The sequence below is a fragment of the Schistocerca americana genome, chromosome 6 (assembly GCF_021461395.2).
Source record: "Schistocerca americana isolate TAMUIC-IGC-003095 chromosome 6, iqSchAmer2.1, whole genome shotgun sequence".
Lineage (NCBI taxonomy): Eukaryota > Metazoa > Arthropoda > Insecta > Orthoptera > Acrididae > Schistocerca > Schistocerca americana.
The window spans coordinates 263302086-263316921 of NC_060124.1; positions in this window are offsets into that span (position 1 = coordinate 263302086).

Below are 14836 nucleotides of genomic sequence, written 5' to 3' on the forward strand. Positions count from 1 at the left end.
CACACAGGAATTCCAAACTGCATCAGGATCCACTGCAAGTCTTATGAAAGTTAGGCGGGAGGTGAGAAAACTTGGATATCATGATCGAGCGGCTGGTCATAAGCCACTCATCATGCCAGTAAATGCCAAACGACACCTCGCTTGGTGTAAGGAGCGTAATCGTTGGACGACTGAACAGTGGAAAACCGTTGTGTGGAGTGACGAATCGTGGTACACAATGTGGCGATCCGATGGCAGGGTGTGGGTAAGGCGAATGCCCGGCGAACGTCATCATCCAGCGTGTGTATTGCGAATAGTAAAATTCGGAGGCGGTACTGTTATGGTGTAGGCGTGTTTTTCATGGAGGGGGCTTGCACCTCTTGTTGTTTTCCGTGGCACTATCACAGCACAGGCCGACAATGATGTTTTAAGCACCTTCTTGCTTCCCACTGTTGAAGAGCAATTCGGGGATGGTTATTGCATCTTTCAAAACGATCGATCACCTGCTCATAATGTTCGGCCTGTGGCGGAGTGGTTACACGACAATGACATCTCTGTAATGGACTGGCCTGCACGGAGTCCTGACCTGAATCCTACAGAACACCTTTGCGTTGTTTTGGAACGCCGACTTCGTGCCAGGCCTCACCGACCGACATCGATACCTCTCCTCAGTGCAGAACTCCGCGAAGAGTGGTCTGCCGTTCCCCAAGATCCCTCCGTCGGAGTTTCGAGTCCTTCCTCGGGCAAGGATGTGTGTGTTGTCCTTAGCGTAACATAGTTTAAGTCAGATTAAGTAGTGCGAAACCTTAGGGACCAATGGCTTCAGCAGTTTGGTCCCATAAGACCTTACCACAAATTTCCAAAAAAATTCCCAAAGAAACCTTCCAGCAACTGATTGAACGTATGGCTGCGAGAGTGAAAGCTGTCGTCAAGACTAAGGGTGGGCCAACACAATATTGAATTTCAGTATTACCGATGCAGGGCGCCAGGAACTTGTAAGTCATTTACAGCCAGGTGTCCGCAAACTTTTGATCACATAGTGTATACGTAGAGCCCGAGTCTTATAAGCGCTTCACATCTGATAGTAGTACGCTCAAAGCTAAGCGGGCACAAGGTATGCTGAAGTTGCTCAAATTAACAAATTAATAATAGTTTGTACAGTCATGTTACAACATGCTTGGGCTAAAAGTCAATCCATTGAGGAGTGTTTCATTTGTTAATTTCAGCATCTGTGCTACAGACAGTCCCACTCATAACCTCCATAACATAAGACCAGACCTATATCTGTAAACAATGTTCACACACGTTATACACTTCATTCTACATACACGCAACAGCATGTAAGACGATTAAGATACCTTAGAATTGTGTGATACTCTCAATTTTCAGTGCCACTAAAAGCATTTCGCAGTTTTAATTTGGTTATGTAAGGGATAGCAATAATTTAAAAATCGTTTTTTTGAATAAAGTACTTTCCAATATAACATGTTTTTAAATCGAAGTAAAAGAACAAAATAGTATCTCCTAACAGCATACAGCTTCCAAAACCAATGCCGATAGTTATGAAAATTTGTTCTTGTGAATTTTTAGTACCTGTAACAATATTTGTAAAATTTAAAACGAAGAACATGGGACACGTGACATAGATAAATGATGCATCAATAATGCGCCTAAGTCACGAAGTATTTTATTACACCGCAAATAAAGTAAATAAATAAGTGTCGTGTGACTAGGGTCTCCCGTCGGGTAGATCGTTCGCCGAATGCAAGTCTTTCGATTTGACGCCACTTCGGTGACTTCTCACAAATAAGTAAATGAACAAAAAGTTTGTTTGACTGGCGTATCACTGACGAAACTGCACGCGTGCTAGTTGCATACTTGGAATATACTGCAAGAATGACATGGGCCTTGTGACGAGATTTTTGTGAGTGGGCCCAATTCTGATGTTTGTTATGTTGCAAACCTACGGATTGCACCTGTCCTTTCCTACCTAAAGCGTAACACTGAGCTCATCGGGAGGGGCAGTAGTGCGTCTATGCTGTTTACAACAGCGAGGGCAAGTGTTAATCCTGTTCGCCTTAGCCGCCTGTTTAGCGAGCTGCGTACACGGCGTGGAGGGTTGTTTACTCTGTATAGCTAGCGCAAGCCGCCGGCGCGGAGTGGGGCGATCACAACTAAGGAACTCCACCCGACAAACTGCTGGCTGCTCAAATGAACGAGCCGCCAAGTCCCCGGAATCGCACTGATCTAGCTGTTGCACTACCTGCGGAGATGATGGTCGGACTGATTCAAAATTTGTTCTCTGATTTTGACATCGGGTACATTGTACACGGTCGCACCATGGAACATAAAATCTGAACATAAAGAGCCGCAAACACATTTGAATTTGCATTCCATTGTCATACCTTGCAAATCTGTTACCCACTCGCGATAAGTTTGTTCTGACCGTTTTTTGCAATTGAAGAATTGATACTTAGATGCTACCACACTCACTTCTTGGTCATAATAGCTTGTTAGTGAGTCTATCACTACGTCATAAGCAGGTTCACTCGGAATGGCGTTAGGAAAGAATTTTTTAATTAATCTGAACACTGCTCGTCCTACTGTGGATTATAGATAGGGAAGTTTCACAGTGCCTGTGGGCGAGTAACTGCGCCCCAAACTCTTTTAACCACTCCAGCCATTCTTCTTCCTGTTCACAAAATTTGCTATAGCACCTGAAGAAGGTGGTCGCAGCGTTGGCCAGTATTTGCTGGACCGTGTTGAATAACGCGGATATTTGTTGAGTCTGGAACTGAAACATCTGCATTACCTGAGTTGCATCTAACAATTGCGACTTTGTCGCCTTAGCAGCGGGCAGTGCCGGTGGGTGGGTGGGGAGTGGGGATCATACTGGAAGACACAAATGCAAAAAAATATGCAAGGCAAGAATTCTAAATAACGACAAAATGAAAGATATGTTCTGCAACGCCCACCTGAAAACACTGATTAGCAAAAACGACACGAAACTGTTAATGCAAAGCGAGCGCCCCTTCAAAACAAAAAAAAGTCGGTCGCCATCAGGCACGGGACCGTTTGTGACACCTCGTCGACAGTTATGGGATGTTCACCACTCGTCGCTAATAGGGTGCCTATGGGATGCAGCGTCCTCGGAATGCTACACAACAATTCAAACTAATAACATTAGTAGTTCTATTTCTATAAAGCAATTGACAATATTTTGAAGATAAATCGGTGTCACAAGTAACATGAAAACATTAATAGTCCTCGCTATAGAAAAAGTACAGACAAGTATCTGACAAGGTTCTTGTAGCACGATCCGCAAATACGTTCCACTATTGTCGGTACTCTGAGGCGATCTGAGGGGCCGAGGCTGAAGAAGGAGCGGAGAGTTTATTCACTTCATGCTGATGTCGCTTCAAACGCTGCGCAGTCAATTCCGCGCACCATTACCCAACGTTTCCTCACTTCCTTCTCTGGATTTCTATTCGTCTTAGTTCCGGGCGCTTGTGGTTACGCCAGAACAATCACGAAGTAGAGAAAGTTCCTACGTAGGCAGCAAAATAACAAATGACGGAAGGAGGAAAGAGGGCACCTGAAGTAGACTACCACTGGCAAAAAGGGCGTTCGTGGACAACGGAAGTCTACTAGTATCAAACATAGGCCTTACTTTGAGGAAGAAATTTTTGAGAATGTACGCTTGGAGCACAGCATTGTATGGTAGTGAAACATGGACTGTGGGAAAACCGGAACAGAAGAGAATCGAAGTATTTGAGTTATGGCGTAACTTTTTTTTAAAAAAAGATAATATTCTGATAGTTGAATGAAATGTTTTCTTAAAAATTCTCTTTTATGTTTGTTAAAAGCCACAGCTAAATTTTCTCTGGGGCGGTATCGCCAGATATATCATACGTATTCCAACGTGAAGACATCCGTCTTACTCATGATGGATTACAAAAATGTTTCTTTAATATTACGCTATAGGCGAATTAAAAACAATGCTTAATTATTTTTTCTGTGATGCTTGATGTTCCAGGACAGCTGCCTATGTCCAATGGCAGCGTACACATTTATAGAAATTACTCTCAATAAAACTGTACCTCTGGCCTAGAATGAACTGGATTATATTACAAGACGCCGTTTTGTATTTATTCAGATTATTATTTTTAATACCTATAGCATTAAATGACTATTAAAAAAGCTTATATCGTTTTTATCATTAACGGCGTCGGCACAACAATGAGCCTATACAAAATAGCCAGAGCAACATTTAATTATTACGTAACTAAATCATGGGCGGGAAAGGTACTTGCTACTGACGAAAAGACAATTTTTATGAGCAGTAGTTTCATATATATATTCAAAATATTACTAATATTACTACAGAAAATGGTATTAGTTACAGACCATGAACAATAAGCGTCCGTCAGCTGGAAAATCAGAACCAAGAAAAGAATAAAACAAAAAACGTTCATCCCTTTTGTACCAAATGACAAAGATATTACAAAGTACTATTTTAAGAGCCCATATAGCGCTTCCATTGTTGAGTATCGATAATTTAATTTATACTCTCTTTTTCGGAGGCTATGCTATAAAAGCCTCCTGGAATGCCATTTGAATAGTTGCATACAGTCTTGCAAGTGGCATTCCACGACAGCATATTTCAGTCTATAATGTCTACGTACAAACAGGTGACGGTACATGTACTTGATTTAATCATGGGATTAATATATTTTATGTTTGTCTGCGTCCAAATAAGTGACGGCAGATTTGTGTTATTTATTTTTAATGTTATTGATTGAATTCGTCTGCGTGCAATTTCAGTAGTCTACATACACATGCGATTTCAGTAGTTGCGAAAGTACAGGTACTTCCTTGCAGTTCTGGCACATGGATGATTTTATTCTGAAGTTGAGTACAGTCTTTTAACTATCTTTCCTCGGAATAATTCGTTTTATGTTCCCGCATTTGGGTAAAAGCCACTGTGAAACCGAGGGAAAACCAGGGCAGAGCTGTAAGACTACTCTTATTCAACATTTGAAGAGGTAAATACAGATATGAATGATTTCAATTCAGTTCATCGTTAATGTTCTTTACAAAATTTAAAATGTTCGTTGTTAATCTTCTTCCGCGGTAAGCTGGTGAAGTGATGAGGGAGTGGGCGCCGGATTGCGCTCCCGACAGTGCGTACTGCAGGATCAGCTGACGCGCGACAGCGGCGAGCCGCACACAACTGCCTAACGGGCGTGCGTCGTCTTCCACCCCCCCCCCCCCTTTAAATGTTCTCCGCCACCGCTCCACACCAAAATTTCATGAAATGCAAGAACAGTGGCAGCTTTAGTTCATTATAGGTAAATAGAGGCTTATTCCCGCGTATGAGGATAACACATGATTATTCTCTCCGTTTTATTATTTCATCCGTCACCAGTTTATGTCGGTTTGCGTATGAATTAATCGTTCATTTGTTAACACATACGAAGTCCACTGTATGACACTGTTCAAGTACAGTTCGTCACACTTGTTGCAGATTATATTTTCGTCTCGTATAGAGCTGTATGATACTGTTCAAATGCACAGATCGCCATACGTTAACTTCAGCTTCACCCAGTTGTTGTGCCCCAGAGTAGACTGTTTACACAGTTCCACTACTTCTGTCGCACACTACACTGTCAATGATGTCACAAACAGGTATCTCCGGACACACTTGCACGGATCAGCTGTTCTGTTTGCTTGCACTGGCGGATTCCCATTGCTGACTTACTCCACTCCGATCATCGGTGATATATTGATTTGCTGACGACCGTTTAGATCAGCTGTGCGTCGACTGCGTTAAATAACGTCCCTGTCCGAAACATACTTATTAGTTCGCCACAGTCTGTAAGCTATTTACTACATTTTACCTTTATACACTATGATAATACCAATGTCTCTGGCGTTGTACGGTTTATATTGTTTCATGAACACTGTTCATTACATTATAGTTCCCGTCAATGACGTTACTTTTGGTCACACTGAATCGCGTTTATTGACACAACATTAATTTGGGTCTATGCACACACAGTCGCTGTTCTTTACAGTCTCTTGTGGAACATGTTGTTCATGAAAACCTTAACATTTTATTTGCATGACGAAATACACACAATGTATTCGAATGCATATAACAACTCATTACAATGCACATTATGTATTGGTAGCATTAGTACCTCCCTGTTAGATATTCTTGGCCAATTAGACTATTTTATGGACTTTCCGACACTGGTCTGGTTTATACAATAACTCAGTCTGTTTTATACATATCTGCTTCCGTGATATTTTTAAATCACTGTACTTGACAGTCTGGTTCACTCAAAACGTGAACGCATCTTAGTGACATTCTATTTTTACAAGTTCGGTAGATAAAACTACCTGGTTTCTACCTATTGAGCTACTTTTTTGATTCATGGCTTGTACCGTTAGGAGTACTACGCTCATGACCAATTAATAAATTCTTAAGTCCCTTCCAAAATTCTAGATACGCCGTTGCATTTGTCATAAGATATTTCTAATAAATTGTATTATGACATTAAGTGCATAAAACATTTACTACATGCTAGGAAATAAACTTTCATCTTGACTACAAATAAGGTGAAAATTCGTTAATGAAGAGAAATACATATTAAGTCTAAACTTAGATTTATTACATACACACATATTATTTATAAGATTTTTTCAAGTCTTTGTATGAGCATAAACCCACTGATTTCTATTTCTCAGGATCAGTTGGAAAATAACTAGATCCATACAGTATCCATTCAATGACATACGGTCCACTATACAACAATGCCACTTCTTATTTCTTATCTTTATAACAGAGGCCTTCGGGTGGTTCCTTAGCAGAACCATCTCTCCTACTTCAAACTCTTATACTTTTCTTAACTGTTAGTCTTACTTCCGTTTCCTAATTTCAACACGTTTTTCTTAAGAGAGGTCACCTTCTCTTTTCTAGTCGTCTGTCGACGGTTTAACTTTCGCAATGAAGTTACCCACTCGTCGCTTTCATCCTCAGACAACATCAATTCTGCAGGCGTGTATTGGGTGGTTGTTGTTGTTGTGGTCTTCAGTCCTGAGACTGGTTTGATGCAGCTCTCCATGCTACTCTATCCTGTGCAAGCTTTTTCATCTCCCAGTACCTGCTGCAACCTACATCCTTCTGAATCTGCTTAGTGTATTCATCTCTTGGTCTCCCTCTACGATTTTTACCCTCCACGCTGCCCTCCAATACTAAATTGGTGATCCCTTGATGCCTCAGAACATGTCCTACCAACCGATCCCTTCTTCTGGTCAAGTTGTGCCACAAACTTCTCTTCTCCCCAATCCTATTCAATACTTCCTCATTAGTTATGTGATCTACCCATCTAATCTTCAGTATTCTTCTGTAGCACCACATTTCGAAAGCTTCTATTCTCTTCTTGTCCAAACTATTTATCGTCCATGTTTCACTTCCATACATGGCTACACTCCATACGAATACTTTCAGAAATGACTTCCTGACACTTAAATCAATACTGGATGTTAACAAATTTCTCTTCTTCAGAAACGCTTTCCTTGCCATTGCCAGCCTACATTTTATATCCTCTCTACTTCGACCATCATCAGTTATTTTGCTCCCCAAATAGCAAAACTCCTTTACTACTTTAAGTGCCTCATTTCCTAATCTAATTCCCTCCGCATCAACCGACTTAATTAGACTACATTCCATTATCCTTGTTTTGTTTTGTTGATGTTCATCTTATATCCTCCTTTCAAGACACTGTCCATTCCATTCAACTGCTCTTCCAAGTCCTTTGCTGTCTCTGACAGAATTACAATGTCATCGGCGAACCTCAAAGTTTTTATTTCTTCTCCATGAATTTTAATACCTACTCCGAATTTTTCTTTTGTTTCCTTTACTGCTTGCTCAATATACAGATTGAACAACATCGGGGAGAGGCTACAACCCTGTCTTACTCCCTTCCCAACCACTGCTTCCCTTTCATGTCCCTCGACTCTTATAACTGCCATCTGGTTTCTGTACAAATTGTAAATAGCCTCTCGCTCCCTGTATTTTACCCCTGCCACCTTTAGAATTTGAAAGAGAGTATTCCAGTCAACATTGTCAAAAGCTTTCTCTAAGTCTACAAATGCTAGAAACGTAGGTTTGCCTTTCCTTAATCTTTCTTCTAAGATAAGTCGTAAGGTCAGTATTGCCTCACGTGTTCCAGTGTTTCTACGGAATCCAAACTGATCTTCCCCGAGGTTGGCTTCTACTAGTTGTTCCATTCGTCTGTAAAGAATTCGTGTTAGTATTTTGCAGCTGTGACTTATTAAGCTGATAGTTCGGTAATTTTCACATCTGTCAACACCTGCTTTCTTTGGGATTGGAATTATTATATTCTTCTTGAAGTCTGAGGGTGCTTCGCCTGTTTCATACATCTTGCTCACCAGATGGTAGAGTTTTGTCAGGACTGGCTCTCCCACGGCCGTCAGTAATTCCAATGGAATATTGTCTACTCCGGGGGCCTTGTTTCGACTCAGGTCTTTCAGTGCTCTGTCAAACTCTTGACGCAGTATCATATCTCCCATTTCATCTTCATCTACATCCTCTTCCATTTCCATAATATTGTCCTCAAGTACATCGCCCTTGTATAGACCCTCTATATACTCCTTCCACCTTTCTGCTTTCCCTTCTTTGCTTAGAACTGGGTTTCCATCTGAGCTCTTGATATTCATACAAGTCGTTCTCTTATCTCCAAAGGTCTCTTTAATTTTCCTGTAGGCAGTATCTATCTTACCCCTAGTGAGATAGGCCTCTACATCCTTACATTTGTCCTCTAGCCATCCCTGCTTAGCCATTTTGCACTTCCTGTCGATCTCATTTTTGAGACGTTTGTATTCCTTTTTGCCTGTTTCACTTACTGCATTTTTATATTTTCTCCTTTCATCAATTAAATTCAATACTTCTTCTGTTACCCAAGGATTTCTACTAGCCCTCGTCTTTTTACCCGCTTGATCCTCTGCTGCCTTCACTACTTCATCCCTCAAAGCTACCCATTCTTCTACTGTATGTATTTCCCCCATTCCTGTCAATTGCTCCCTTATGCTCTCCCTGAATCTCTGTACAACCTCTGGTTCTTTTAGTTTACCCAGGTCCCATCTCCTTAAATTCCCACCTTTTTGCAGTTTCTTCAGTTTTAATCTACAGGTCATAACCAATAGATTGTGGTCAGAGTCCACATCTGCCCCTGGAAATATCTTACAATTTAAAACCTGGTTCCTAAATCTCTGTCTTACCATTATATAATCTATCTGATACCTTTTAGTATCTCCAGGGTTCTTCCATGTATACAATCTTCTTTCATGATTCTTAAACCAAGTGTTAGTTATGATTATGTTGTGCTCTGTGCAAAATTCGACCAGGCGGCTTCCTCTTTCATTTCTGTCCCCCAATCCATATTCACCTACTATGTTTCCTTCTCTCCCTTTTCCTACACTCGAATTCCAGTCACCCATGACTATTAAATTTTCGTCTCCCTTCACTATCTGAATAATTTCTTTTATTTCATCATTCTTCAATTTCTTCGTCATCTGCAGAGCTAGTTGGCATATAAACTTGTACTACTGTAGTAGGTGTGGGCTTCGTATCTATCTTGGCCACAATAATGCGTTCACTATGCTGTTTGTAGTAGCTTACCCGCATTCCTATTTTCCTATTCATTATTAAACCTACTCCTGCATTACTCCTATTTGATTTTGTGTTTATAACCCTGTAGTCACCTGACCAGAAGTCTTGTTCCTCCTGCCACCGAACTTCACTAATTCCCACTATATCTAACTTCAACCTATCCATTTCCCTTTTTAAATTTTCTAACCTACCTTCCCGATTAAGGGATCTGACATTCCACGCTCCGATCCGTAGAACGCCAGTTTTCTTTCTCCTGATAACGACATCCTCTTGAGTAGTCCCCGCCCGGAGATCCGAATGGGGGACTATTTTACCTCCGGAATATTTTACCCAAGAGGACGCCATCATCATGTAATCATACAGTAAAGCTGCATGCCCTCGGGAAAAATTACGGCTGTAGTTTCCCCTTGCTTTCAGCCGTTCGCAGTACCAGCACAGCAAGGCCGTTTTGGTTATTGTTACAAGGCCAGATCAGTCAATCATCCAGACTGTTGCCCTTGCAACTACTGAAAAGGCTGCTGCCCCTCTTCAGGAACCACACGTTTGTCTGGCCTCTCAACAGATAGCCCTCCGTTGTGGTTGCACCTACGTTACGGCTATCTGTATCGCTGAGGCACGCAAGCCTCCCCACCAACGGCAAGGTCCATGGTTCATGGGTGGTAGAATGCGGTAAATAGTTAAATATATTCTCAAACAGGTCTTCATAATCAATCTATTTTCCATGCTTATTCGAAGCGTATGTCTGCCTGAATCTGTTAAATTCTTTGAATGTGCGTTCTACCGGACTGGCTTCTGGATGGAACCTAGATATCAGTATCTGGTTTATACTATGGTTCCTTAGAAAAATTTTCCACTTGTAACCAGTAAAATATGAGCATTATCTGAAATGACGGCTTCCGGTTTACCTATAACGGGTATATAATCTTTTTCTATCCTGTTAGCAATAGCTGTAGTTGTAGAACATTTGAGCGGACACATCTTTAGATACCTAGAAAACACATTGCAAACTGCCAATATATATTTGCACCCTCCTCGTGATGTGGGGAGTGATCCAGTTAAATCCAAACAAACTAGTTGTAACGGGTGCGTCGTTACGGTGACATGTAATTCGCTTCTTGTTGAACGGTTGCTCAAAAAAAATGGTTCAAATGGCTCTGAGCACTATGGGACTCAACTGCTGAGGTCATAAGTCCCCTAGAACTTAGAACTACTTAAACCTAACTAACCTAAGGACAACACACACATCCATGCCCGAGGCATGATTCGAACCTGCGACCGTAGCGGTCGCGCGGTTCCAGACTGTAGCGCCAGAACCGCTCGGCCACCAGCGGCCGGCAAACGGTTGCTCGGTTTTGTTTTCTAACATATGAGACATGATCTCAAAATCGGTGAACATACCAGCCTAAATTCGGATAATAGTAAACCCGTTCGATTTTAGCAATAGTCTTGTTTATGCCAAAATACCCCAACGTTTTATGGGTATAACAGATAAAGTCTCGTAAACAACTGTCCGGAATACATACGCACCACCGTTCTTCCTCTTTCTTAGGTTTATGGTAGAAAATGCTATCTTTTATCTTAAATTGCTTGGCTTATTCCGAATTCGAATTCTCAGTCACCATTTGCACAATGTTTTTCCACTTACAGTCAGCAGTTATCAATCGTGGCATACGTTTACACATATCAAGAAACTTACGTCTGTACGTTTGCTCTCTAACTAACAGTAATTTTTACTCTGATGCCTGATCGATAAGTTCTGCATTTTCAGACATGCCCTGTGGCAACCTGGGCAAGGCATCAGCAATGATGTTATCCTTCCCGTTAATATATACAATTTGGAAGCGATACTCTAGCAACGCTAAAGCCAATCTCGCTATGCGTTAACAAGAAAGTTAACGATTAGTGGTCACAGTACACCTTTTTTTTACCACAAACGTAAAAATGAAATTTCTTGAAAGCCCAAACCACAGCTAAGGCTTCAAGTTCCGTTACTGAGTATGATCGCTCACATTCTGTTAAGACACGACTCGCGAAACTAATCAGTTTAATCTGTTGTTCGCGGTCTGTTTCATTCACTTGGAACAGACAAGCTCTTAGTCCTGTAAAAGCAGCATCAGCAGCAATGTAAAAATCTTTCTCCATGTCGGGGTGGTACAGAGTACTTGCGTTGATTAACGATTGCTTGATTCGAATGAACTCTATCTCGCAGGCGGAATACCACTGGCATGCTATATTAATCTTGAGTTTTATTAGGCACGATGGGATTGTACGTAATATTGTATAAGGACTTGCTTCTACTATGCATTGCTACGAATACTTCCACAGTTGTGAAGTAAACGATTTGGGAGGACATTGAAATGGTTACCCCGACCATCGAATATGAATGATATATATGTTCTCAGCTATTCCGTCAAGGAGATATACCTTTATTAATATTAAGGGCATCTAGCACCAGTCGCATTTTTCCACTATCTTGTGTAACTGTTAGTAAGGTGACATTGACGGCCCAATTATTCGCCATTCCAGCATATTACGTATTTCTAATTTTACTGCCTCCATTTTCGACCAAGGAACGAAGTAAGTAGCATTACAAAATGGCTTGTGTGGTATCACATCGATATTATAACCTCTGATGACCCATGGTCTCTCAGAGACTACTTCTATATGTTCCTTTAATAACTGAGACAGCTGTAATTGTTGCTCTGGTGTCAGATATGTGGATTCCTCTACTTTATCTTTTACTGATTGACAGGACTCTGTGGTACTAACATTGCCTCCACTGTGATGGATATAATCACGCCCCCCAAAACACTGCTGAACATGCAGTATTTTTAGCTCGTCTTAAATAGACATAAGATAAAAACAATGAAAGTCCTGAAGGAAGGAACCGTGGCAGACAATAGCAAGTTCACCTGTGGGGAGCAAGAACTGGAAATAAAGTAAAGTCACAAATATTTAGGTGATAGATCATACCTTTTCAGAGACTAGACAAAGTAGTAAGGGCACTTAAGGCAAGATTCGAGATAAGGAAACTACGTATGCTATCTATAAGAACAATCCGAAACGATCCAACATAAAGGTTGTACCTCTGCATCATACAGCACACCACTTATACGGAGACATCTCCCCCTGTTAAATTCAACTCGAATCATTCTATCTGAAAAAATCCCACACATCTCATAATACACGCGTAAAAGAATAACCTACATCTCTGCATGCACAACCTTTGAAGCTTCTGTATCAACCCACAAAGCACCAGATTCCTGGAAGACAAGCGGCAAAAAAGAAAGATACATACATAGATCACGGACTCCTGAACATCACAGCGATGGCAAATAAAGAACAGAGGGAATTTGGTTGTGGCAACTGTACAGGAGCGTGTCAACCCAGGGACTACATCACCGAATATCCTCAACCGAGAGATATCACAACCTCACCGATAGATACCAGTGCAGCATAAGCAGGGTAACTTGCAACACACACCACATCATTCAGTGCAAAAGTATCGTATATCACAATGCGAATTATGTTAACTAAATAATAACTTGTACGCTTTCTGTTTGATATAACAGGTTCATGACCAAGCCTCTAGCGACACTGTTATTAAATTCCTAGGTTACTCTCACTAAATAATTTTTTAGGAACTACCATCCCGTGGATGAAAGTATTATTAAGAGATTTATTGCCAGTACGCTTCAAATGCCTCATGAGAAGGCAATACGACGCAGTTGCAAGAGGTTCACAGTTAGAGATTGACATTCGGTAGTATGATCGGCGACAAGTCCGCTTGTTTCGAATTTTAAATTCCCTAAGACGTTAAGCTGAACTTATATAGATAGAGGTGAGCGATTTATAGGGTGATAGTTATTGAACTCCATGAAATAAAATCGTCATAACTTCCGAATGGTTTGCGTTAGGACGTTCAAACCGCAGGGTTGGCAGCGGGGCATGGTGTAAATTATTATGTGCATTGTTGTTTGGTTTAGAGACGAAGCCAACTAACATTTGTGTCGGTTCGTGAATAAGAAATATTAGTGCAGTTGTGGGACTGCACATCCGCATTTCGCGATCGAGAAATCTCTTTACTCTCAACGGCTGACTATGTGGTGTGCAATATCCAGTCACGGAAGAAACGGTGCGATATTCCTCGATGGCACGATGACTATCGAACAGTACGTTATGGTTTTGGAAGATGAGTTCATCCGATTATCCAGAGTCACTCTGATTTGGACAAGATGAGGTTCATGCAAAACGGAGTTCGACACCATCCAAGCAGGAGAGTGTTTCTTGTCTTGGAGGAGTACTTTGGGGACCGCATTCTGGCTCTGGGGTACCCAGAGGCCACTGGCATATTCGCCGGATCTGAACACATGTGACTCCTATTTGTGGGTCTATATTAAAGACAAGGTGTACAGCAATAACCCCAAGACCATTGTTCAGCTGAAAACAGCCATTCAGGAGTTCATCGACAGCATCGATGTTCCAACACTTCAGCGGGTCATGCAGAATTTCGCTATTCGTCTGTGCCGCATCATCGTCAATGATGACACGCATATCGAACATGTCATAACCTAAATCCGTATATTGTAGTGACGTTTACATATTGAGTAAAGTGCGTGCACACCGTAGTTTTTAACTACTTTTCGCTTTTTTTTCATATAGCTCAGCAACTGTAACCCCATATATAGTTTCGGGTATGAACTATTTCTAAAAGTTTGATGGAGTGTTTTGACAGCCTTTCATTTAGGTTTCCTTTAATTTACGTCTATGGTCACAAACTTTTTGTTAACAGATTACCGGTTTCGGTCTTTAATGACCATCATCAGATCTGCAGCAAAAATGGGAAGAAACATAAATACACTCGAAAACTGTATACAGCTTAACAACAATACACAGCTCATAATGAAAAGTAGTACTGACAAAATTTACGTTTGTGCGCTTTAGGTGATCTGTTCTCAATTCTCACATGCAGAATGACTGCTATCAGTTCAGCTTAGGTATATAACTGTTAGGGACTGAAATGTGAGCCGTTCCAGTACTGGATTTGGTAGATACCGGGGCCGCAGCGTCTGGTAACGACTCCCCCGTCGTCCTGTTGGCGAAGGCGGGGTAATGGGATGAGGCTTTAAAAGCGCTTCATCCGCATCTTCTGACTGT